Here is a 22,476-nt window from a genome sequence, read left to right on the forward strand (position 1 = left end):
TGCACAGTGTTTCTGCCCGGTCTCGAACCGGGGACCTTTCGCGTGTTAGGCGAACGTGATGACCACTACACTACAGAAACTCACTTGCTGTGTTTTACTGTTAGAGCAAGGTTCCTCTCAAGGGTTCTCTCTACTTCTATTCTGCTGTATCAGCAGCCACTCAGAAAGCGAGGAACAAGTGTGAAAACTGCAGAGATATCAGCCAACATACTTGCAATTAGACGTATTAAAAATTGACTTATGCAGGCATCGACAGACAAATATCTGATGCCTAAATGCCAGCAAGTACAGCTTGGGAAAGCATCACCTGGGACACACACAGACTAAGCATGAAGGCAGAAAAAGCACGGTGATCCATGTTTCTTATGAGGTTCAAAATATTTTGTGCAACAATGCGGCGAGTGTAATGAGAAATAGTCAGGCATTGTGAGTTTTGAGTAGGATTCGTATGTTTACCTCTGAAAAAGGGCTCGTCCGGGATTTGAACCCGGGACCTCTCGCACCCTAATCGAGAATCATACCCCTAGACCAACGAGCCGAGGCACACAAGAGTCGCCTTTCGCACCGGCTCCGGGGGTTATTGGCAGCGAGTTAGTGAATGCTTCACCCAAAGCAAGCAACTGCACATGCTGCTCTCTTCTGCAATATGGTTGCTGTCTTTTCCATGGCCGTCATCGAACAAGAAATGAAAATGCCTCTATCCTTCAGATTTTTTGTTTGTTCTAGGTGTATGCTCTCGGTGAGGTCAATAAAACCATTTCTGCTCTCATGCCTTGCTTTCATGAAGTAGGCCCAACCTTCAGTACACAAGGACGTGCAAACGAATAGCGCAAACTATCGTCACTTCTCTTTTTGAGCTGTCACTGATACCCCTGGAGCACAGTACGTCACGCTGGTGAGGGATAGACAGCTTCCATTATCTCAGCTTTCCTATAAATTGAGAGAGTAAATGCAAACTGTGTGAAAAACAGAAAACTGCTCTTTCTGCCCGGTCTCGAACCAGGGACCTTTCGCGTGTAAAGCTAACGTGATAACCACTACACTACAGAAACAGACACGCTTGCAGGAATCTTCTTGGCATGTAGTGGGCTGGAATGCACAGACCAAGGGCCAATGTCCATGAAGCTCAAAGTTGGACCCTCCTTACCCGATCTCTTTCTTTGGAAGAAAGGAACGAGGACCCCTTTTATTCCAAAAGGCGATTTTAAAACCATACCTGAAACCACACTAGAAAAACACTTTGCATTTAATTTTCCTACACTGATGGTCCACCCCAGAAAAGCAGTTGCAAAGAAGTCCGGCACTGAAATTCTATACGCCAAAAGTGGGAAATAGCGTAGAGGGAAAGGAACTTTCTCACCATACACGCCGTCTTATAGCATTGAAAAGAAGAAATGGCCCTATATAATAAGAAGCCTAAAAAGAATTCCACAGCATGGGCTCGTCCGGGATTTGAATCCGGGACCTCTCGCACCCGAAGCGAGAATCATACCCCTAGACCAACGAGCCTGATTCCCCAGTTGGCATTTTAAGCAATTTCTGATGCGTCTTTCAGAAACAAAGCAGGGCTATTTGGCTGCTCTCTCTCTATGTGAACCACAAAAAGTCATGTTTTCTCTCAAGGTGTTGTTTTTTTCACTCTTGCAAGGAAGGGATCAGTCGATATCCTAGCTGCCAGAGAGCAGAAAAAAGGCGCTGATGAGAACTGCAGGCACTTTCTGGCACTTGTACTCCTCTGCAAGTCCTGGACACTTGCCCCATAGACTTCCACCCCAGATGCAAGGGAGGGCCTGCCAATTCTTGCTCCTAAGACAGAGGCATTTGATTCTTGGATTCAAACACGCTCACTCAGCGCTCGATCAGGCTCGATCAGGCGAGATTTATATGAGTGGCTCGCAGGACTGAAACACTAACCTGGGAGCCCCAGGGTGGCTGAATTCCCAGGATGGCCATTTTTGGGCAAGTCACCTCCTTTCCTCCTGCCTCAATCTAGAATTGGCTGCAAATCACAAGATAGAGTTCAATGTCCGTGTGTACTGCCTACTCCCAGATACCTCTCTGTCTTCCTTATGTAAATTAAAATTCGCAAGGGGGGACCAATGACAATCTGCTCCTCCCACATAACCAGGAAGCCCTGTTGAACATGTCTGCCTGTGTTGTTGCAGGGACAGTGCCTTCTCCGCCCAAAAGGTGGCAGGAGAGCCTCACAACAAAGATGGGATCAACTGCTTAATGAGAAACCAGCACGGCAGTTTGTGTGATGGAGTGCAAATTTAACTGAAGGTGTGCCTGAGGTGTCCCTTCCAGGAATACATGGAATTGTGATTGAGGGCCCAGCCTGATCGTTGCTGGATTTCTCGTCATATGTTACAGGTCCGTGCAAAGATTGTGGTGTGTGGGAATGCACTGCAAAAAACAGGACGATTTAAGGGTGTAAAAGAAACCTGTCAGAAGTGGGATTTGAACCCACGCCTCCATGAGGAGACCAGAAGTCTCAGTTGCACTGAAGATCAAGCTCTCTTGAGTCTGGCGCCTTAGACCACTCGGCCATCCTGACAGCCCTGGGTGTGCACAGATCTGACTCTTCTGACTGCACCTGCCAATGTTTGCACTTACAACGTTCACAGCAATGTCACAAGTGTAAAGACCCCACAATACAACATGGCATGACAAAAAAAAAGCTAGGCACAAGTGCGACCACTGATGGATGCGGATTACTTTGTTTCGTCTTGCAAAAGTAAAGGAAGTTTCCCATGGCTCGCTGGGTTCAAGGACCGCCTCTTCTTAAGCTTGCATTGAGATAATAAGGTTTTAGAGGGTGCACATAAAAGCAGCTCATGCACAGTGTTTCTGCCCGGTCTCGAACCGGGGACCTTTCGCGTGTTAGGCGAACGTGATGACCACTACACTACAGAAACTCACTTGCTGTGTTTTACTGTTAGAGCAAGGTTCCTCTCAAGGGTTCTCTCTACTTCTATTCTGCTGTATCAGCAGCCACTCAGAAAGCGAGGAACAAGTGTGAAAACTGCAGAGATATCAGCCAACATACTTGCAATTAGACGTATTAAAAATTGACTTATGCAGGCATCGACAGACAAATATCTGATGCCTAAATGCCAGCAAGTACAGCTTGGGAAAGCATCACCTGGTACACACACAGACTAAGCATGAAGGCAGAAAAAGCACGGTGATCCATGTTTCTTATGAGGTTCAAAATATTTTGTGCAACAATGCGGCGAGTGTAATGAGAAATAGTCAGGCATTGTGAGTTTTGAGTAGGATTCGTATGTTTACCTCTGAAAAAGGGCTCGTCCGGGATTTGAACCCGGGACCTCTCGCACCCTAATCGAGAATCATACCCCTAGACCAACGAGCCGAGGCACACAAGAGTCGCCTTTCGCACCGGCTCCGGGGGTTATTGGCAGCGAGTTAGTGAATGCTTCACCCAAAGCAAGCAACTGCACATGCTGCTCTCTTCTGCAATATGGTTGCTGTCTTTTCCATGGCCGTCATCGAACAAGAAATGAAAATGCCTCTATCCTTCAGATTTTTTGTTTGTTCTAGGTGTATGCTCTCGGTGAGGTCAATAAAACCATTTCTGCTCTCATGCCTTGCTTTCATGAAGTAGGCCCAACCTTCAGTACACAAGGACGTGCAAACGAATAGCGCAAACTATCGTCACTTCTCTTTTTGAGCTGTCACTGATACCCCTGGAGCACAGTACGTCACGCTGGTGAGGGATAGACAGCTTCCATTATCTCAGCTTTCCTATAAATTGAGAGAGTAAATGCAAACTGTGTGAAAAACAGAAAACTGCTCTTTCTGCCCGGTCTCGAACCAGGGACCTTTCGCGTGTAAAGCGAACGTGATAACCACTACACTACAGAAACAGACACGCTTGCAGGAATCTTCTTGGCATGTAGTGGGCTGGAATGCACAGACCAAGGGCCAATGTCCATGAAGCTCAAAGTTGGACCCTCCTTACCCGATCTCTTTCTTTGGAAGAAAGGAACGAGGACCCCTTTTATTCCAAAAGGCGATTTTAAAACCATACCTGAAACCACACTAGAAAAACACTTTGCATTTAATTTTCCTACACTGATGGTCCACCCCAGAAAAGCAGTTGCAAAGAAGTCCGGCACTGAAATTCTATACGCCAAAAGTGGGAAATAGCGTAGAGGGAAAGGAACTTTCTCACCATACACGGCGTCTTATAGCATTGAAAAGAAGAAATGGCCCTATATAATAAGAAGCCTAAAAATAATTCCACAGCATGGGCTCGTCCGGGATTTGAATCCGGGACCTCTCGCACCCGAAGCGAGAATCATACCCCTAGACCAACGAGCCTGATTCCCCAGTTGGCATTTTAAGCAATTTCTGATGCGTCTTTCAGAAACAAAGCAGGGCTATTTGGCTGCTCTCTCTCTATGTGAACCACAAAAAGTCATGTTTTCTCTCAAGGTGTTGTTTTTTTCACTCTTGCAAGGAAGGGATCAGTCGATATCCTAGCTGCCAGAGAGCAGAAAAAAGGCGCTGATGAGAACTGCAGGCACTTTCTGGCACTTGTACTCCTCTGCAAGTCCTGGACACTTGCCCCATAGACTTCCACCCCAGATGCAAGGGAGGGCCTGCCAATTCTTGCTCCTAAGACAGAGGCATTTGATTCTTGGATTCAAACACGCTCACTCAGCGCTCGATTAGGCTCGATCAGGCGAGATTTATATGAGTGGCTCGCAGGACTGAAACACTAACCTGGGAGCCCCAGGGTGGCTGAATTCCCAGGATGGCCATTTTTGGGCAAGTCACCTCCTTTCCTCCTGCCTCAATCTAGAATTGGCTGCAAATCACAAGATAGAGTTCAATGTCCGTGTGTACTGCCTACTCCCAGATACCTCTCTGTCTTCCTTATGTAAATTAAAATTCGCAAGGGGGGACCAATGACAATCTGCTCCTCCCACATAACCAGGAAGCCCTGTTGAACATGTCTGCCTGTGTTGTTGCAGGGACAGTGCCTTCTCCGCCCAAAAGGTGGCAGGAGAGCCTCACAACAAAGATGGGATCAACTGCTTAATGAGAAACCAGCACGGCAGTTTGTGTGATGGAGTGCAAATTTAACTGAAGGTGTGCCTGAGGTGTCCCTTCCAGGAATACATGGAATTGTGATTGAGGGCCCAGCCTGATCGTTGCTGGATTTCTCGTCATATGTTACAGGTCCGTGCAAAGATTGTGGTGTGTGGGAATGCACTGCAAAAAACAGGACGATTTAAGGGTGTAAAAGAAACCTGTCAGAAGTGGGATTTGAACCCACGCCTCCATGAGGAGACCAGAAGTCTCAGTTGCACTGAAGATCAAGCTCTCTTGAGTCTGGTGCCTTAGACCACTCGGCCATCCTGACAGCCCTGGGTGTGCACAGATCTGACTCTTCTGACTGCACCTGCCAATGTTTGCACTTACAACGTTCACAGCAATGTCACAAGTGTAAAGACCCCACAATACAACATGGCATGACAAAAAAAAAGCTAGGCACAAGTGCGACCACTGATGGATGCGGATTACTTTGTTTCGTCTTGCAAAAGTAAAGGAAGTTTCCCATGGCTCGCTGGGTTCAAGGACCGCCTCTTCTTAAGCTTGCATTGAGATAATAAGGTTTTAGAGGGTGCACATAAAAGCAGCTCATGCACAGTGTTTCTGCCCGGTCTCGAACCGGGGACCTTTCGCGTGTTAGGCGAACGTGATGACCACTACACTACAGAAACTCACTTGCTGTGTTTTACTGTTAGAGCAAGGTTCCTCTCAAGGGTTCTCTCTACTTCTATTCTGCTGTATCAGCAGCCACTCAGAAAGCGAGGAACAAGTGTGAAAACTGCAGAGATATCAGCCAACATACTTGCAATTAGACGTATTAAAAATTGACTTATGCAGGCATCGACAGACAAATATCTGATGCCTAAATGCCAGCAAGTACAGCTTGGGAAAGCATCACCTGGGACACACACAGACTAAGCATGAAGGCAGAAAAAGCACGGTGATCCATGTTTCTTATGAGGTTCAAAATATTTTGTGCAACAATGCGGCGAGTGTAATGAGAAATAGTCAGGCATTGTGAGTTTTGAGTAGGATTCGTATGTTTACCTCTGAAAAAGGGCTCGTCCGGGATTTGAACCCGGGACCTCTCGCACCCTAATCGAGAATCATACCCCTAGACCAACGAGCCGAGGCACACAAGAGTCGCCTTTCGCACCGGCTCCGGGGGTTATTGGCAGCGAGTTAGTGAATGCTTCACCCAAAGCAAGCAACTGCACATGCTGCTCTCTTCTGCAATATGGTTGCTGTCTTTTCCATGGCCGTCATCGAACAAGAAATGAAAATGCCTCTATCCTTCAGATTTTTTGTTTGTTCTAGGTGTATGCTCTCGGTGAGGTCAATAAAACCATTTCTGCTCTCATGCCTTGCTTTCATGAAGTAGGCCCAACCTTCAGTACACAAGGACGTGCAAACGAATAGCGCAAACTATCGTCACTTCTCTTTTTGAGCTGTCACTGATACCCCTGGAGCACAGTACGTCACGCTGGTGAGGGATAGACAGCTTCCATTATCTCAGCTTTCCTATAAATTGAGAGAGTAAATGCAAACTGTGTGAAAAACAGAAAACTGCTCTTTCTGCCCGGTCTCGAACCAGGGACCTTTCACGTGTAAAGCGAACATGATAACCACTACACTACAGAAACAGACACGCTTGCAGGAATCTTCTTGGCATGTAGTGGGCTGGAATGCACAGACCAAGGGCCAATGTCCATGAAGCTCAAAGTTGGACCCTCCTTACCCGATCTCTTTCTTTGGAAGAAAGGAACGAGGACCCCTTTTATTCCAAAAGGCGATTTTAAAACCATACCTGAAACCACACTAGAAAAACACTTTGCATTTAATTTTCCTACACTGATGGTCCACCCCAGAAAAGCAGTTGCAAAGAAGTCCGGCACTGAAATTCTATACGCCAAAAGTGGGAAATAGCGTAGAGGGAAAGGAACTTTCTCACCATACACGCCGTCTTATAGCATTGAAAAGAAGAAATGGCCCTATATAATAAGAAGCCTAAAAAGAATTCCACAGCATGGGCTCGTCCGGGATTTGAATCCGGGACCTCTCGCACCCGAAGCGAGAATCATACCCCTAGACCAACGAGCCTGATTCCCCAGTTGGCATTTTAAGCAATTTCTGATGCGTCTTTCAGAAACAAAGCAGGGCTATTTGGCTGCTCTCTCTCTATGTGAACCACAAAAAGTCATGTTTTCTCTCAAGGTGTTGTTTTTTTCACTCTTGCAAGGAAGGGATCAGTCGATATCCTAGCTGCCAGAGAGCAGAAAAAAGGCGCTGATGAGAACTGCAGGCACTTTCTGGCACTTGTACTCCTCTGCAAGTCCTGGACACTTGCCCCATAGACTTCCACCCCAGATGCAAGGGAGGGCCTGCCAATTCTTGCTCCTAAGACAGAGGCATTTGATTCTTGGATTCAAACACGCTCACTCAGCGCTCGATCAGGCTCGATCAGGCGAGATTTATATGAGTGGCTCGCAGGACTGAAACACTAACCTGGGAGCCCCAGGGTGGCTGAATTCCCAGGATGGCCATTTTTGGGCAAGTCACCTCCTTTCCTCCTGCCTCAATCTAGAATTGGCTGCAAATCACAAGATAGAGTTCAATGTCCGTGTGTACTGCCTACTCCCAGATACCTCTCTGTCTTCCTGATGTAAATTAAAATTTGCAAGGGGGGACCAATGACAATCTGCTCCTCCCACATAACCAGGAAGCCCTGTTGAACATGTCTGCCTGTGTTGTTGCAGGGACAGTGCCTTCTCCGCCCAAAAGGTGGCAGGAGAGCCTCACAACAAAGATGGGATCAACTGCTTAATGAGAAACCAGCACGGCAGTTTGTGTGATGGAGTGCAAATTTAACTGAAGGTGTGCCTGAGGTGTCCCTTCCAGGAATACATGGAATTGTGATTGAGGGCCCAGCCTGATCGTTGCTGGATTTCTCGTCATATGTTACAGGTCCGTGCAAAGATTGTGGTGTGTGGGAATGCACTGCAAAAAACAGGACGATTTAAGGGTGTAAAAGAAACCTGTCAGAAGTGGGATTTGAACCCACGCCTCCATGAGGAGACCAGAAGTCTCAGTTGCACTGAAGATCAAGCTCTCTTGAGTCTGGTGCCTTAGACCACTCGGCCATCCTGACACCCCTGGGTGTGCACAGATCTGACTCTTCTGACTGCACCTGCCAATGTTTGCACTTACAACGTTCACAGCAATGTCACAAGTGTAAAGACCCCACAATACAACATGGCATGACAAAAAAAAAGCTAGGCACAAGAGCGACCACTGATGGATGCGGATTACTTTGTTTCGTCTTGCAAAAGTAAAGGAAGTTTCCCATGGCTCGCTGGGTTCAAGGACCGCCTCTTCTTAAGCTTGCATTGAGATAATAAGGTTTTAGAGGGTGCACATAAAAGCAGCTCATGCACAGTGTTTCTGCCCGGTCTCGAACCAGGGACCTTTCGCGTGTTAGGCGAACGTGATGACCACTACACTACAGAAACTCACTTGCTGTGTTTTACTGTTAGAGCAAGGTTCCTCTCAAGGGTTCTCTCTACTTCTATTCTGCTGTATCAGCAGCCACTCAGAAAGCGAGGAACAAGTGTGAAAACTGCAGAGATATCAGCCAACATACTTGCAATTAGACGTATTAAAAATTGACTTATGCAGGCATCGACAGACAAATATCTGATGCCTAAATGCCAGCAAGTACAGCTTGGGAAAGCATCACCTGGGACACACACAGACTAAGCATGAAGGCAGAAAAAGCACGGTGATCCATGTTTCTTATGAGGTTCAAAATATTTTGTGCAACAATGCGGCGAGTGTAATGAGAAATAGTCAGGCATTGTGAGTTTTGAGTAGGATTCGTATGTTTACCTCTGAAAAAGGGCTCGTCCGGGATTTGAACCCGGGACCTCTCGCACCCTAATCGAGAATCATACCCCTAGACCAACGAGCCGAGGCACACAAGAGTCGCCTTTCGCACCGGCTCCGGGGGTTATTGGCAGCGAGTTAGTGAATGCTTCACCCAAAGCAAGCAACTGCACATGATGCTCTCTTCTGCAATATGGTTGCTGTCTTTTCCATGGCCGTCATCGAACAAGAAATGAAAATGCCTCTATCCTTCAGATTTTTTGTTTGTTCTAGGTGTATGCTCTCGGTGAGGTCAATAAAACCATTTCTGCTCTCATGCCTTGCTTTCATGAAGTAGGCCCATCCTTCAGTACACAAGGACGTGCAAACGAATAGCGCAAACTATCGTCACTTCTCTTTTTGAGCTGTCACTGATACCCCTGGAGCACAGTACGTCACGCTGGTGAGGGATAGACAGCTTCCATTATCTCAGCTTTCCTATAAATTGAGAGAGTAAATGCAAACTGTGTGAAAAACAGAAAACTGCTCTTTCTGCCCGGTCTCGAACCAGGGACCTTTCGCGTGTAAAGCGAACATGATAACCACTACACTACAGAAACAGACACGCTTGCAGGAATCTTCTTGGCATGTAGTGGGCTGGAATGCACAGACCAAGGGCCAATGTCCATGAAGCTCAAAGTTGGACCCTCCTTACCCGATCTCTTTCTTTGGAAGAAAGGAACGAGGACCCCTTTTATTCCAAAAGGCGATTTTAAAACCATACCTGAAACCACACTAGAAAAACACTTTGCATTTAATTTTCCTACACTGATGGTCCACCCCAGAAAAGCAGTTGCAAAGAAGTCCGGCACTGAAATTCTATACGCCAAAAGTGGGAAATAGCGTAGAGGGAAAGGAACTTTCTCACCATACACGCCGTCTTATAGCATTGAAAAGAAGAAATGGCCCTATATAATAAGAAGCCTAAAAAGAATTCCACAGCATGGGCTCGTCCGGGATTTGAATCCGGGACCTCTCGCACCCGAAGCGAGAATCATACCCCTAGACCAACGAGCCTGATTCCCCAGTTGGCATTTTAAGCAATTTCTGATGCGTCTTTCAGAAACAAAGCAGGGCTATTTGGCTGCTCTCTCTCTATGTGAACCACAAAAAGTCATGTTTTCTCTCAAGGTGTTGTTTTTTTCACTCTTGCAAGGAAGGGATCAGTCGATATCCTAGCTGCCAGAGAGCAGAAAAAAGGCGCTGATGAGAACTGCAGGCACTTTCTGGCACTTGTACTCCTCTGCAAGTCCTGGACACTTGCCCCATAGACTTCCACCCCAGATGCAAGGGAGGGCCTGCCAATTCTTGCTCCTAAGACAGAGGCATTTGATTCTTGGATTCAAACACGCTCACTCAGCGCTCGATCAGGCTCGATCAGGCGAGATTTATATGAGTGGCTCGCAGGACTGAAACACTAACCTGGGAGCCCCAGGGTGGCTGAATTCCCAGGATGGCCATTTTTGGGCAAGTCACCTCCTTTCCTCCTGCCTCAATCTAGAATTGGCTGCAAATCACAAGATAGAGTTCAATGTCCGTGTGTACTGCCTACTCCCAGATACCTCTCTGTCTTCCTGATGTAAATTAAAATTTGCAAGGGGGGACCAATGACAATCTGCTCCTCCCACATAACCAGGAAGCCCTGTTGAACATGTCTGCCTGTGTTGTTGCAGGGACAGTGCCTTCTCCGCCCAAAAGGTGGCAGGAGAGCCTCACAACAAAGATGGGATCAACTGCTTAATGAGAAACCAGCACGGCAGTTTGTGTGATGGAGTGCAAATTTAACTGAAGGTGTGCCTGAGGTGTCCCTTCCAGGAATACATGGAATTGTGATTGAGGGCCCAGCCTGATCGTTGCTGGATTTCTCGTCATATGTTACAGGTCCGTGCAAAGATTGTGGTGTGTGGGAATGCACTGCAAAAAACAGGACGATTTAAGGGTGTAAAAGAAACCTGTCAGAAGTGGGATTTGAACCCACGCCTCCATGAGGAGACCAGAAGTCTCAGTTGCACTGAAGATCAAGCTCTCTTGAGTCTGGTGCCTTAGACCACTCGGCCATCCTGACACCCCTGGGTGTGCACAGATCTGACTCTTCTGACTGCACCTGCCAATGTTTGCACTTACAACGTTCACAGCAATGTCACAAGTGTAAAGACCCCACAATACAACATGGCATGACAAAAAAAAAGCTAGGCACAAGAGCGACCACTGATGGATGCGGATTACTTTGTTTCGTCTTGCAAAAGTAAAGGAAGTTTCCCATGGCTCGCTGGGTTCAAGGACCGCCTCTTCTTAAGCTTGCATTGAGATAATAAGGTTTTAGAGGGTGCACATAAAAGCAGCTCATGCACAGTGTTTCTGCCCGGTCTCGAACCAGGGACCTTTCGCGTGTTAGGCGAACGTGATGACCACTACACTACAGAAACTCACTTGCTGTGTTTTACTGTTAGAGCAAGGTTCCTCTCAAGGGTTCTCTCTACTTCTATTCTGCTGTATCAGCAGCCACTCAGAAAGCGAGGAACAAGTGTGAAAACTGCAGAGATATCAGCCAACATACTTGCAATTAGACGTATTAAAAATTGACTTATGCAGGCATCGACAGACAAATATCTGATGCCTAAATGCCAGCAAGTACAGCTTGGGAAAGCATCACCTGGGACACACACAGACTAAGCATGAAGGCAGAAAAAGCACGGTGATCCATGTTTCTTATGAGGTTCAAAATATTTTGTGCAACAATGCGGCGAGTGTAATGAGAAATAGTCAGGCATTGTGAGTTTTGAGTAGGATTCGTATGTTTACCTCTGAAAAAGGGCTCGTCCGGGATTTGAACCCGGGACCTCTCGCACCCTAATCGAGAATCATACCCCTAGACCAACGAGCCGAGGCACACAAGAGTCGCCTTTCGCACCGGCTCCGGGGGTTATTGGCAGCGAGTTAGTGAATGCTTCACCCAAAGCAAGCAACTGCACATGATGCTCTCTTCTGCAATATGGTTGCTGTCTTTTCCATGGCCGTCATCGAACAAGAAATGAAAATGCCTCTATCCTTCAGATTTTTTGTTTGTTCTAGGTGTATGCTCTCGGTGAGGTCAATAAAACCATTTCTGCTCTCATGCCTTGCTTTCATGAAGTAGGCCCATCCTTCAGTACACAAGGACGTGCAAACGAATAGCGCAAACTATCGTCACTTCTCTTTTTGAGCTGTCACTGATACCCCTGGAGCACAGTACGTCACGCTGGTGAGGGATAGACAGCTTCCATTATCTCAGCTTTCCTATAAATTGAGAGAGTAAATGCAAACTGTGTGAAAAACAGAAAACTGCTCTTTCTGCCCGGTCTCGAACCAGGGACCTTTCGCGTGTAAAGCTAACGTGATAACCACTACACTACAGAAACAGACACGCTTGCAGGAATCTTCTTGGCATGTAGTGGGCTGGAATGCACAGACCAAGGGCCAATGTCCATGAAGCTCAAAGTTGGACCCTCCTTACCCGATCTCTTTCTTTGGAAGAAAGGAACGAGGACCCCTTTTATTCCAAAAGGCGATTTTAAAACCATACCTGAAACCACACTAGAAAAACACTTTGCATTTAATTTTCCTACACTGATGGTCCACCCCAGAAAAGCAGTTGCAAAGAAGTCCGGCACTGAAATTCTATACGCCAAAAGTGGGAAATAGCGTAGAGGGAAAGGAACTTTCTCACCATACACGGCGTCTTATAGCATTGAAAAGAAGAAATGGCCCTATATAATAAGAAGCCTAAAAATAATTCCACAGCATGGGCTCGTCCGGGATTTGAATCCGGGACCTCTCGCACCCGAAGCGAGAATCATACCCCTAGACCAACGAGCCTGATTCCCCAGTTGGCATTTTAAGCAATTTCTGATGCGTCTTTCAGAAACAAAGCAGGGCTATTTGGCTGCTCTCTCTCTATGTGAACCACAAAAAGTCATGTTTTCTCTCAAGGTGTTGTTTTTTTCACTCTTGCAAGGAAGGGATCAGTCGATATCCTAGCTGCCAGAGAGCAGAAAAAAGGCGCTGATGAGAACTGCAGGCACTTTCTGGCACTTGTACTCCTCTGCAAGTCCTGGACACTTGCCCCATAGACTTCCACCCCAGATGCAAGGGAGGGCCTGCCAATTCTTGCTCCTAAGACAGAGGCATTTGATTCTTGGATTCAAACACGCTCACTCAGCGCTCGATCAGGCTCGATCAGGCGAGATTTATATGAGTGGCTCGCAGGACTGAAACACTAACCTGGGAGCCCCAGGGTGGCTGAATTCCCAGGATGGCCATTTTTGGGCAAGTCACCTCCTTTCCTCCTGCCTCAATCTAGAATTGGCTGCAAATCACAAGATAGAGTTCAATGTCCGTGTGTACTGCCTACTCCCAGATACCTCTCTGTCTTCCTGATGTAAATTAAAATTTGCAAGGGGGGACCAATGACAATCTGCTCCTCCCACATAACCAGGAAGCCCTGTTGAACATGTCTGCCTGTGTTGTTGCAGGGACAGTGCCTTCTCCGCCCAAAAGGTGGCAGGAGAGCCTCACAACAAAGATGGGATCAACTGCTTAATGAGAAACCAGCACGGCAGTTTGTGTGATGGAGTGCAAATTTAACTGAAGGTGTGCCTGAGGTGTCCCTTCCAGGAATACATGGAATTGTGATTGAGGGCCCAGCCTGATCGTTGCTGGATTTCTCGTCATATGTTACAGGTCCGTGCAAAGATTGTGGTGTGTGGGAATGCACTGCAAAAAACAGGACGATTTAAGGGTGTAAAAGTAACCTGTCAGAAGTGGGATTTGAACCCACGCCTCCAAGAGGAGACCAGAAGTCTCAGTTGCACTGAAGATCAAGCTCTCTTGAGTCTGGCGCCTTAGACCACTCGGCCATCCTGACAGCCCTGGGTGTGCACAGATCTGACTCTTCTGACTGCACCTGCCAATGTTTGCACTTACAACGTTCACAGCAATGTCACAAGTGTAAAGACCCCACAATACAACATGGCATGACAAAAAAAAAGCTAGGCACAAGTGCGACCACTGATGGATGCGGATTACTTTGTTTCGTCTTGCAAAAGTAAAGGAAGTTTCCCATGGCTCGCTGGGTTCAAGGACCGCCTCTTCTTAAGCTTGCATTGAGATAATAAGGTTTTAGAGGGTGCACATAAAAGCAGCTCATGCACAGTGTTTCTGCCCGGTCTCGAACCGGGGACCTTTCGCGTGTTAGGCGAACGTGATGACCACTACACTACAGAAACTCACTTGCTGTGTTTTACTGTTAGAGCAAGGTTCCTCTCAAGGGTTCACTCTACTTCTATTCTGCTGTATCAGCAGCCACTCAGAAAGCGAGGAACAAGTGTGAAAACTGCAGAGATATCAGCCAACATACTTGCAATTAGACGTATTAAAAATTGACTTATGCAGGCATCGACAGACAAATATCTGATGCCTAAATGCCAGCAAGTACAGCTTGGGAAAGCATCACCTGGGACACACACAGACTAAGCATGAAGGCAGAAAAAGCACGGTGATCCATGTTTCTTATGAGGTTCAAAATATTTTGTGCAACAATGCGGCGAGTGTAATGAGAAATAGTCAGGCATTGTGAGTTTTGAGTAGGATTCGTATGTTTACCTCTGAAAAAGGGCTCGTCCGGGATTTGAACCCGGGACCTCTCGCACCCTAATCGAGAATCATACCCCTAGACCAACGAGCCGAGGCACACAAGAGTCGCCTTTCGCACCGGCTCCGGGGGTTATTGGCAGCGAGTTAGTGAATGCTTCACCCAAAGCAAGCAACTGCACATGCTGCTCTCTTCTGCAATATGGTTGCTGTCTTTTCCATGGCCGTCATCGAACAAGAAATGAAAATGCCTCTATCCTTCAGATTTTTTGTTTGTTCTAGGTGTATGCTCTCGGTGAGGTCAATAAAACCATTTCTGCTCTCATGCCTTGCTTTCATGAAGTAGGCCCAACCTTCAGTACACAAGGACGTGCAAACGAATAGCGCAAACTATCGTCACTTCTCTTTTTGAGCTGTCACTGATACCCCTGGAGCACAGTACGTCACGCTGGTGAGGGATAGACAGCTTCCATTATCTCAGCTTTCCTATAAATTGAGAGAGTAAATGCAAACTGTGTGAAAAACAGAAAACTGCTCTTTCTGCCCGGTCTCGAACCAGGGACCTTTCGCGTGTAAAGCGAACGTGATAACCACTACACTACAGAAACAGACACGCTTGCAGGAATCTTCTTGGCATGTAGTGGGCTGGAATGCACAGACCAAGGGCCAATGTCCATGAAGCTCAAAGTTGGACCCTCCTTACCCGATCTCTTTCTTTGGAAGAAAGGAACGAGGACCCCTTTTATTCCAAAAGGCGATTTTAAAACCATACCTGAAACCACACTAGAAAAACACTTTGCATTTAATTTTCCTACACTGATGGTCCACCCCAGAAAAGCAGTTGCAAAGAAGTCCGGCACTGAAATTCTATACGCCAAAAGTGGGAAATAGCGTAGAGGGAAAGGAACTTTCTCACCATACACGGCGTCTTATAGCATTGAAAAGAAGAAATGGCCCTATATAATAAGAAGCCTAAAAATAATTCCACAGCATGGGCTCGTCCGGGATTTGAATCCGGGACCTCTCGCACCCGAAGCGAGAATCATACCCCTAGACCAACGAGCCTGATTCCCCAGTTGGCATTTTAAGCAATTTCTGATGCGTCTTTCAGAAACAAAGCAGGGCTATTTGGCTGCTCTCTCTCTATGTGAACCACAAAAAGTCATGTTTTCTCTCAAGGTGTTGTTTTTTTCACTCTTGCAAGGAAGGGATCAGTCGATATCCTAGCTGCCAGAGAGCAGAAAAAAGGCGCTGATGAGAACTGCAGGCACTTTCTGGCACTTGTACTCCTCTGCAAGTCCTGGACACTTGCCCCATAGACTTCCACCCCAGATGCAAGGGAGGGCCTGCCAATTCTTGCTCCTAAGACAGAGGCATTTGATTCTTGGATTCAAACACGCTCACTCAGCGCTCGATTAGGCTCGATCAGGCGAGATTTATATGAGTGGCTCGCAGGACTGAAACACTAACCTGGGAGCCCCAGGGTGGCTGAATTCCCAGGATGGCCATTTTTGGGCAAGTCACCTCCTTTCCTCCTGCCTCAATCTAGAATTGGCTGCAAATCACAAGATAGAGTTCAATGTCCGTGTGTACTGCCTACTCCCAGATACCTCTCTGTCTTCCTTATGTAAATTAAAATTCGCAAGGGGGGACCAATGACAATCTGCTCCTCCCACATAACCAGGAAGCCCTGTTGAACATGTCTGCCTGTGTTGTTGCAGGGACAGTGCCTTCTCCGCCCAAAAGGTGGCAGGAGAGCCTCACAACAAAGATGGGATCAACTGCTTAATGAGAAACCAGCACGGCAGTTTGTGTGATGGAGTGCAAATTTAACTGAAGGTGTGCCTGAGGTGTCCCTTCCAGGAATACATGGAATTGTGATTGAGGGCCCAGCCTGATCGTTGCTGGATTTCTCGTCATATGTTACAGGTCCGTGCAAAGATTGTGGTGTGTGGGAATGCACTGCAAAAAACAGGACGATTTAAGGGTGTAAAAGAAACCTGTCAGAAGTGGGATTTGAACCCACGCCTCCATGAGGAGACCAGAAGTCTCAGTTGCACTGAAGATCAAGCTCTCTTGAGTCTGGTGCCTTAGACCACTCGGCCATCCTGACAGCCCTGGGTGTGCACAGATCTGACTCTTCTGACTGCACCTGCCAATGTTTGCACTTACAACGTTCACAGCAATGTCACAAGTGTAAAGACCCCACAATACAACATGGCATGACAAAAAAAAAGCTAGGCACAAGTGCGACCACTGATGGATGCGGATTACTTTGTTTCGTCTTGCAAAAGTAAAGGAAGTTTCCCATGGCTCGCTGGGTTCAAGGACCGCCTCTTCTTAAGCTTGCATTGAGATAATAAGGTTTTAGAGGGTGCACATAAAAGCAGCTCATGCACAGTGTTTCTGCCCGGTCTCGAACCGGGGACCTTTCGCGTGTTAGGCGAACGTGATGACCACTACACTACAGAAACTCACTTGCTGTGTTTTACTGTTAGAGCAAGGTTCCTCTCAAGGGTTCTCTCTACTTCTATTCTGCTGTATCAGCAGCCACTCAGAAAGCGAGGAACAAGTGTGAAAACTGCAGAGATATCAGCCAACATACTTGCAATTAGACGTATTAAAAATTGACTTATGCAGGCATCGACAGACAAATATCTGATGCCTAAATGCCAGCAAGTACAGCTTGGGAAAGCATCACCTGGGACACACACAGACTAAGCATGAAGGCAGAAAAAGCACGGTGATCCATGTTTCTTATGAGGTTCAAAATATTTTGTGCAACAATGCGGCGAGTGTAATGAGAAATAGTCAGGCATTGTGAGTTTTGAGTAGGATTTGTATGTTTACCTCTGAAAAAGGGCTCGTCTGGGATTTGAACCCGGGACCTCTCGCACCCTAATCGAGAATCATACCCCTAGACCAACGAGCCGAGGCACACAAGAGTCGCCTTTCGCACCGGCTCTGGGGGTTATTGGCAGCGAGTTAGTGAATGCTTCACCCAAAGCAAGCAACTGCACATGCTGCTCTCTTCTGCAATATGGTTGCTGTCTTTTCCATGGCCGTCATCGAACAAGAAATGAAAATGCCTCTATCCTTCAGATTTTTTGTTTGTTCTAGGTGTATGCTCTCGGTGAGGTCAATAAAACCATTTCTGCTCTCATGCCTTGCTTTCATGAAGTAGGCCCAACCTTCAGTACACAAGGACGTGCAAACGAATAGCGCAAACTATCGTCACTTCTCTTTTTGAGCTGTCACTGATACCCCTGGAGCACAGTACGTCACGCTGGTGAGGGATAGACAGCTTCCATTATCTCAGCTTTCCTATAAATTGAGAGAGTAAATGCAAACTGTGTGAAAAACAGAAAACTGCTCTTTCTGCCCGGTCTCGAACCAGGGACCTTTCGCGTGTAAAGCGAACATGATAACCACTACACTACAGAAACAGACACGCTTGCAGGAATCTTCTTGGCATGTAGTGGGCTGGAATGCACAGACCAAGGGCCAATGTCCATGAAGCTCAAAGTTGGACCCTCCTTACCCGATCTCTTTCTTTGGAAGAAAGGAACGAGGACCCCTTTTATTCCAAAAGGCGATTTTAAAACCATACCTGAAACCACACTAGAAAAACACTTTGCATTTAATTTTCCTACACTGATGGTCCACCCCAGAAAAGCAGTTGCAAAGAAGTCCGGCACTGAAGTTCTATACGCCAAAAGTGGGAAATAGCGTAGAGGGAAAGGAACTTTCTCACCATACACGCCGTCTTATAGCATTGAAAAGAAGAAATGGCCCTATATAATAAGAAGCCTAAAAAGAATTCCACAGCATGGGCTCGTCCGGGATTTGAATCCGGGACCTCTCGCACCCGAAGCGAGAATCATACCCCTAGACCAACGAGCCTGATTCCCCAGTTGGCATTTTAAGCAATTTCTGATGCGTCTTTCAGAAACAAAGCAGGGCTATTTGGCTGCTCTCTCTCTATGTGAACCACAAAAAGTCATGTTTTCTCTCAAGGTGTTGTTTTTTTCACTCTTGCAAGGAAGGGATCAGTCGATATCCTAGCTGCCAGAGAGCAGAAAAAAGGCGCTGATGAGAACTGCAGGCACTTTCTGGCACTTGTACTCCTCTGCAAGTCCTGGACACTTGCCCCATAGACTTCCACCCCAGATGCAAGGGAGGGCCTGCCAATTCTTGCTCCTAAGACAGAGGCATTTGATTCTTGGATTCAAACACGCTCACTCAGCGCTCGATCAGGCTCGATCAGGCGAGATTTATATGAGTGGCTCGCAGGACTGAAACACTAACCTGGGAGCCCCAGGGTGGCTGAATTCCCAGGATGGCCATTTTTGGGCAAGTCACCTCCTTTCCTCCTGCCTCAATCTAGAATTGGCTGCAAATCACAAGATAGAGTTCAATGTCCGTGTGTACTGCCTACTCCCAGATACCTCTCTGTCTTCCTGATGTAAATTAAAATTTGCAAGGGGGGACCAATGACAATCTGCTCCTCCCACATAACCAGGAAGCCCTGTTGAACATGTCTGCCTGTGTTGTTGCAGGGACAGTGCCTTCTCCGCCCAAAAGGTGGCAGGAGAGCCTCACAACAAAGATGGGATCAACTGCTTAATGAGAAACCAGCACGGCAGTTTGTGTGATGGAGTGCAAATTTAACTGAAGGTGTGCCTGAGGTGTCCCTTCCAGGAATACATGGAATTGTGATTGAGGGCCCAGCCTGATCGTTGCTGGATTTCTCGTCATATGTTACAGGTCCGTGCAAAGATTGTGGTGTGTGGGAATGCACTGCAAAAAACAGGACGATTTAAGGGTGTAAAAGAAACCTGTCAGAAGTGGGATTTGAACCCACGCCTCCATGAGGAGACCAGAAGTCTCAGTTGCACTGAAGATCAAGCTCTCTTGAGTCTGGCGCCTTAGACCACTCGGCCATCCTGACAGCCCTGGGTGTGCACAGATCTGACTCTTCTGACTGCACCTGCCAATGTTTGCACTTACAACGTTCACAGCAATGTCACAAGTGTAAAGACCCCACAATACAACATGGCATGACAAAAAAAAAGCTAGGCACAAGTGCGACCACTGATGGATGCGGATTACTTTGTTTCGTCTTGCAAAAGTAAAGGAAGTTTCCCATGGCTCGCTGGGTTCAAGGACCGCCTCTTCTTAAGCTTGCATTGAGATAATAAGGTTTTAGAGGGTGCACATAAAAGCAGCTCATGCACAGTGTTTCTGCCCGGTCTCGAACCGGGGACCTTTCGCGTGTTAGGCGAACGTGATGACCACTACACTACAGAAACTCACTTGCTGTGTTTTACTGTTAGAGCAAGGTTCCTCTCAAGGGTTCTCTCTACTTCTATTCTGCTGTATCAGCAGCCACTCAGAAAGCGAGGAACAAGTGTGAAAACTGCAGAGATATCAGCCAACATACTTGCAATTAGACGTATTAAAAATTGACTTATGCAGGCATCGACAGACAAATATCTGATGCCTAAATGCCAGCAAGTACAGCTTGGGAAAGCATCACCTGGGACACACACAGACTAAGCATGAAGGCAGAAAAAGCACGGTGATCCATGTTTCTTATGAGGTTCAAAATATTTTGTGCAACAATGCGGCGAGTGTAATGAGAAATAGTCAGGCATTGTGAGTTTTGAGTAGGATTCGTATGTTTACCTCTGAAAAAGGGCTCGTCCGGGATTTGAACCCGGGACCTCTCGCACCCTAATCGAGAATCATACCCCTAGACCAACGAGCCGAGGCACACAAGAGTCGCCTTTCGCACCGGCTCCGGGGGTTATTGGCAGCGAGTTAGTGAATGCTTCACCCAAAGCAAGCAACTGCACATGCTGCTCTCTTCTGCAATATGGTTGCTGTCTTTTCCATGGCCGTCATCGAACAAGAAATGAAAATGCCTCTATCCTTCAGATTTTTTGTTTGTTCTAGGTGTATGCTCTCGGTGAGGTCAATAAAACCATTTCTGCTCTCATGCCTTGCTTTCATGAAGTAGGCCCAACCTTCAGTACACAAGGACGTGCAAACGAATAGCGCAAACTATCGTCACTTCTCTTTTTGAGCTGTCACTGATACCCCTGGAGCACAGTACGTCACGCTGGTGAGGGATAGACAGCTTCCATTATCTCAGCTTTCCTATAAATTGAGAGAGTAAATGCAAACTGTGTGAAAAACAGAAAACTGCTCTTTCTGCCCGGTCTCGAACCAGGGACCTTTCGCGTGTAAAGCGAACGTGATAACCACTACACTACAGAAACAGACACGCTTGCAGGAATCTTCTTGGCATGTAGTGGGCTGGAATGCACAGACCAAGGGCCAATGTCCATGAAGCTCAAAGTTGGACCCTCCTTACCCGATCTCTTTCTTTGGAAGAAAGGAACGTGGACCCCTTTTATTCCAAAAGGCGATTTTAAAACCATACCTGAAACCACACTAGAAAAACACTTTGCATTTAATTTTCCTACACTGATGGTCCACCCCAGAAAAGCAGTTGCAAAGAAGTCCGGCACTGAAATTCTATACGCCAAAAGTGGGAAATAGCGTAGAGGGAAAGGAACTTTCTCACCATACACGCCGTCTTATAGCATTGAAAAGAAGAAATGGCCCTATATAATAAGAAGCCTAAAAATAATTCCACAGCATGGGCTCGTCCGGGATTTGAATCCGGGACCTCTCGCACCCGAAGCGAGAATCATACCCCTAGACCAACGAGCCTGATTCCCCAGTTGGCATTTTAAGCAATTTCTGATGCGTCTTTCAGAAACAAAGCAGGGCTATTTGGCTGCTCTCTCTCTATGTGAACCACAAAAAGTCATGTTTTCTCTCAAGGTGTTGTTTTTTTCACTCTTGCAAGGAAGGGATCAGTCGATATCCTAGCTGCCAGAGAGCAGAAAAAAGGCGCTGATGAGAACTGCAGGCACTTTCTGGCACTTGTACTCCTCTGCAAGTCCTGGACACTTGCCCCATAGACTTCCACCCCAGATGCAAGGGAGGGCCTGCCAATTCTTGCTCCTAAGACAGAGGCATTTGATTCTTGGATTCAAACACGCTCACTCAGCGCTCGATTAGGCTCGATCAGGCGAGATTTATATGAGTGGCTCGCAGGACTGAAACACTAACCTGGGAGCCCCAGGGTGGCTGAATTCCCAGGATGGCCATTTTTGGGCAAGTCACCTCCTTTCCTCCTGCCTCAATCTAGAATTGGCTGCAAATCACAAGATAGAGTTCAATGTCCGTGTGTACTGCCTACTCCCAGATACCTCTCTGTCTTCCTTATGTAAATTAAAATTCGCAAGGGGGGACCAATGACAATCTGCTCCTCCCACATAACCAGGAAGCCCTGTTGAACATGTCTGCCTGTGTTGTTGCAGGGACAGTGCCTTCTCCGCCCAAAAGGTGGCAGGAGAGCCTCACAACAAAGATGGGATCAACTGCTTAATGAGAAACCAGCACGGCAGTTTGTGTGATGGAGTGCAAATTTAACTGAAGGTGTGCCTGAGGTGTCCCTTCCAGGAATACATGGAATTGTGATTGAGGGCCCAGCCTGATCGTTGCTGGATTTCTCGTCATATGTTACAGGTCCGTGCAAAGATTGTGGTGTGTGGGAATGCACTGCAAAAAACAGGACGATTTAAGGGTGTAAAAGAAACCTGTCAGAAGTGGGATTTGAACCCACGCCTCCATGAGGAGACCAGAAGTCTCAGTTGCACTGAAGATCAAGCTCTCTTGAGTCTGGTGCCTTAGACCACTCGGCCATCCTGACAGCCCTGGGTGTGCACAGATCTGACTCTTCTGACTGCACCTGCCAATGTTTGC

The 22,476-nt window shown here is 47.0% G+C and overlaps 11 non-coding genes across 11 annotated transcripts; all 11 read right to left on the reverse strand.

The window, feature by feature from the left end:
* Positions 1 to 7: 7 nt before the first annotated feature.
* Positions 8 to 80, reverse strand: TRNAV-AAC (transfer RNA valine (anticodon AAC)). The gene has a single exon. It is a non-coding gene; the product is annotated as a tRNA-Val (tRNA).
* A 2,365-nt stretch (positions 81 to 2,445) lies between these two features.
* On the reverse strand, positions 2,446 to 2,557 carry TRNAL-CAA (transfer RNA leucine (anticodon CAA)). Its single transcript has 2 exons — positions 2,520 to 2,557; positions 2,446 to 2,491 (listed from the first exon to the last, which is right to left on the reverse strand). It is a non-coding gene; the product is annotated as a tRNA-Leu (tRNA).
* A 288-nt stretch (positions 2,558 to 2,845) lies between these two features.
* TRNAV-AAC (transfer RNA valine (anticodon AAC)) lies at positions 2,846 to 2,918 on the reverse strand. The gene has a single exon. It is a non-coding gene; the product is annotated as a tRNA-Val (tRNA).
* A 2,765-nt stretch (positions 2,919 to 5,683) lies between these two features.
* TRNAV-AAC (transfer RNA valine (anticodon AAC)) lies at positions 5,684 to 5,756 on the reverse strand. Its single transcript has one exon. It is a non-coding gene; the product is annotated as a tRNA-Val (tRNA).
* Positions 5,757 to 8,521: 2,765 nt separating this feature from the next.
* On the reverse strand, positions 8,522 to 8,594 carry TRNAV-AAC (transfer RNA valine (anticodon AAC)). Its single transcript has one exon. It is a non-coding gene; the product is annotated as a tRNA-Val (tRNA).
* A 2,765-nt stretch (positions 8,595 to 11,359) lies between these two features.
* TRNAV-AAC (transfer RNA valine (anticodon AAC)) lies at positions 11,360 to 11,432 on the reverse strand. Its single transcript has one exon. It is a non-coding gene; the product is annotated as a tRNA-Val (tRNA).
* Positions 11,433 to 13,797: 2,365 nt separating this feature from the next.
* TRNAL-CAA (transfer RNA leucine (anticodon CAA)) lies at positions 13,798 to 13,909 on the reverse strand. The gene is made up of 2 exons: positions 13,872 to 13,909; positions 13,798 to 13,843 (listed from the first exon to the last, which is right to left on the reverse strand). It is a non-coding gene; the product is annotated as a tRNA-Leu (tRNA).
* A 288-nt stretch (positions 13,910 to 14,197) lies between these two features.
* On the reverse strand, positions 14,198 to 14,270 carry TRNAV-AAC (transfer RNA valine (anticodon AAC)). Its single transcript has one exon. It is a non-coding gene; the product is annotated as a tRNA-Val (tRNA).
* Positions 14,271 to 17,035: 2,765 nt separating this feature from the next.
* On the reverse strand, positions 17,036 to 17,108 carry TRNAV-AAC (transfer RNA valine (anticodon AAC)). The gene has a single exon. It is a non-coding gene; the product is annotated as a tRNA-Val (tRNA).
* Positions 17,109 to 19,473: 2,365 nt separating this feature from the next.
* TRNAL-CAA (transfer RNA leucine (anticodon CAA)) lies at positions 19,474 to 19,585 on the reverse strand. Its single transcript has 2 exons — positions 19,548 to 19,585; positions 19,474 to 19,519 (listed from the first exon to the last, which is right to left on the reverse strand). It is a non-coding gene; the product is annotated as a tRNA-Leu (tRNA).
* A 288-nt stretch (positions 19,586 to 19,873) lies between these two features.
* TRNAV-AAC (transfer RNA valine (anticodon AAC)) lies at positions 19,874 to 19,946 on the reverse strand. Its single transcript has one exon. It is a non-coding gene; the product is annotated as a tRNA-Val (tRNA).
* Between the last annotated feature and the right edge of the window lie 2,530 nt (positions 19,947 to 22,476).

The sequence above is a fragment of the Triturus cristatus genome, chromosome 10, assembly GCF_964204655.1.
Source record: "Triturus cristatus chromosome 10, aTriCri1.1, whole genome shotgun sequence".
In the NCBI taxonomy this organism is placed as follows: domain Eukaryota; kingdom Metazoa; phylum Chordata; class Amphibia; order Caudata; family Salamandridae; genus Triturus; species Triturus cristatus.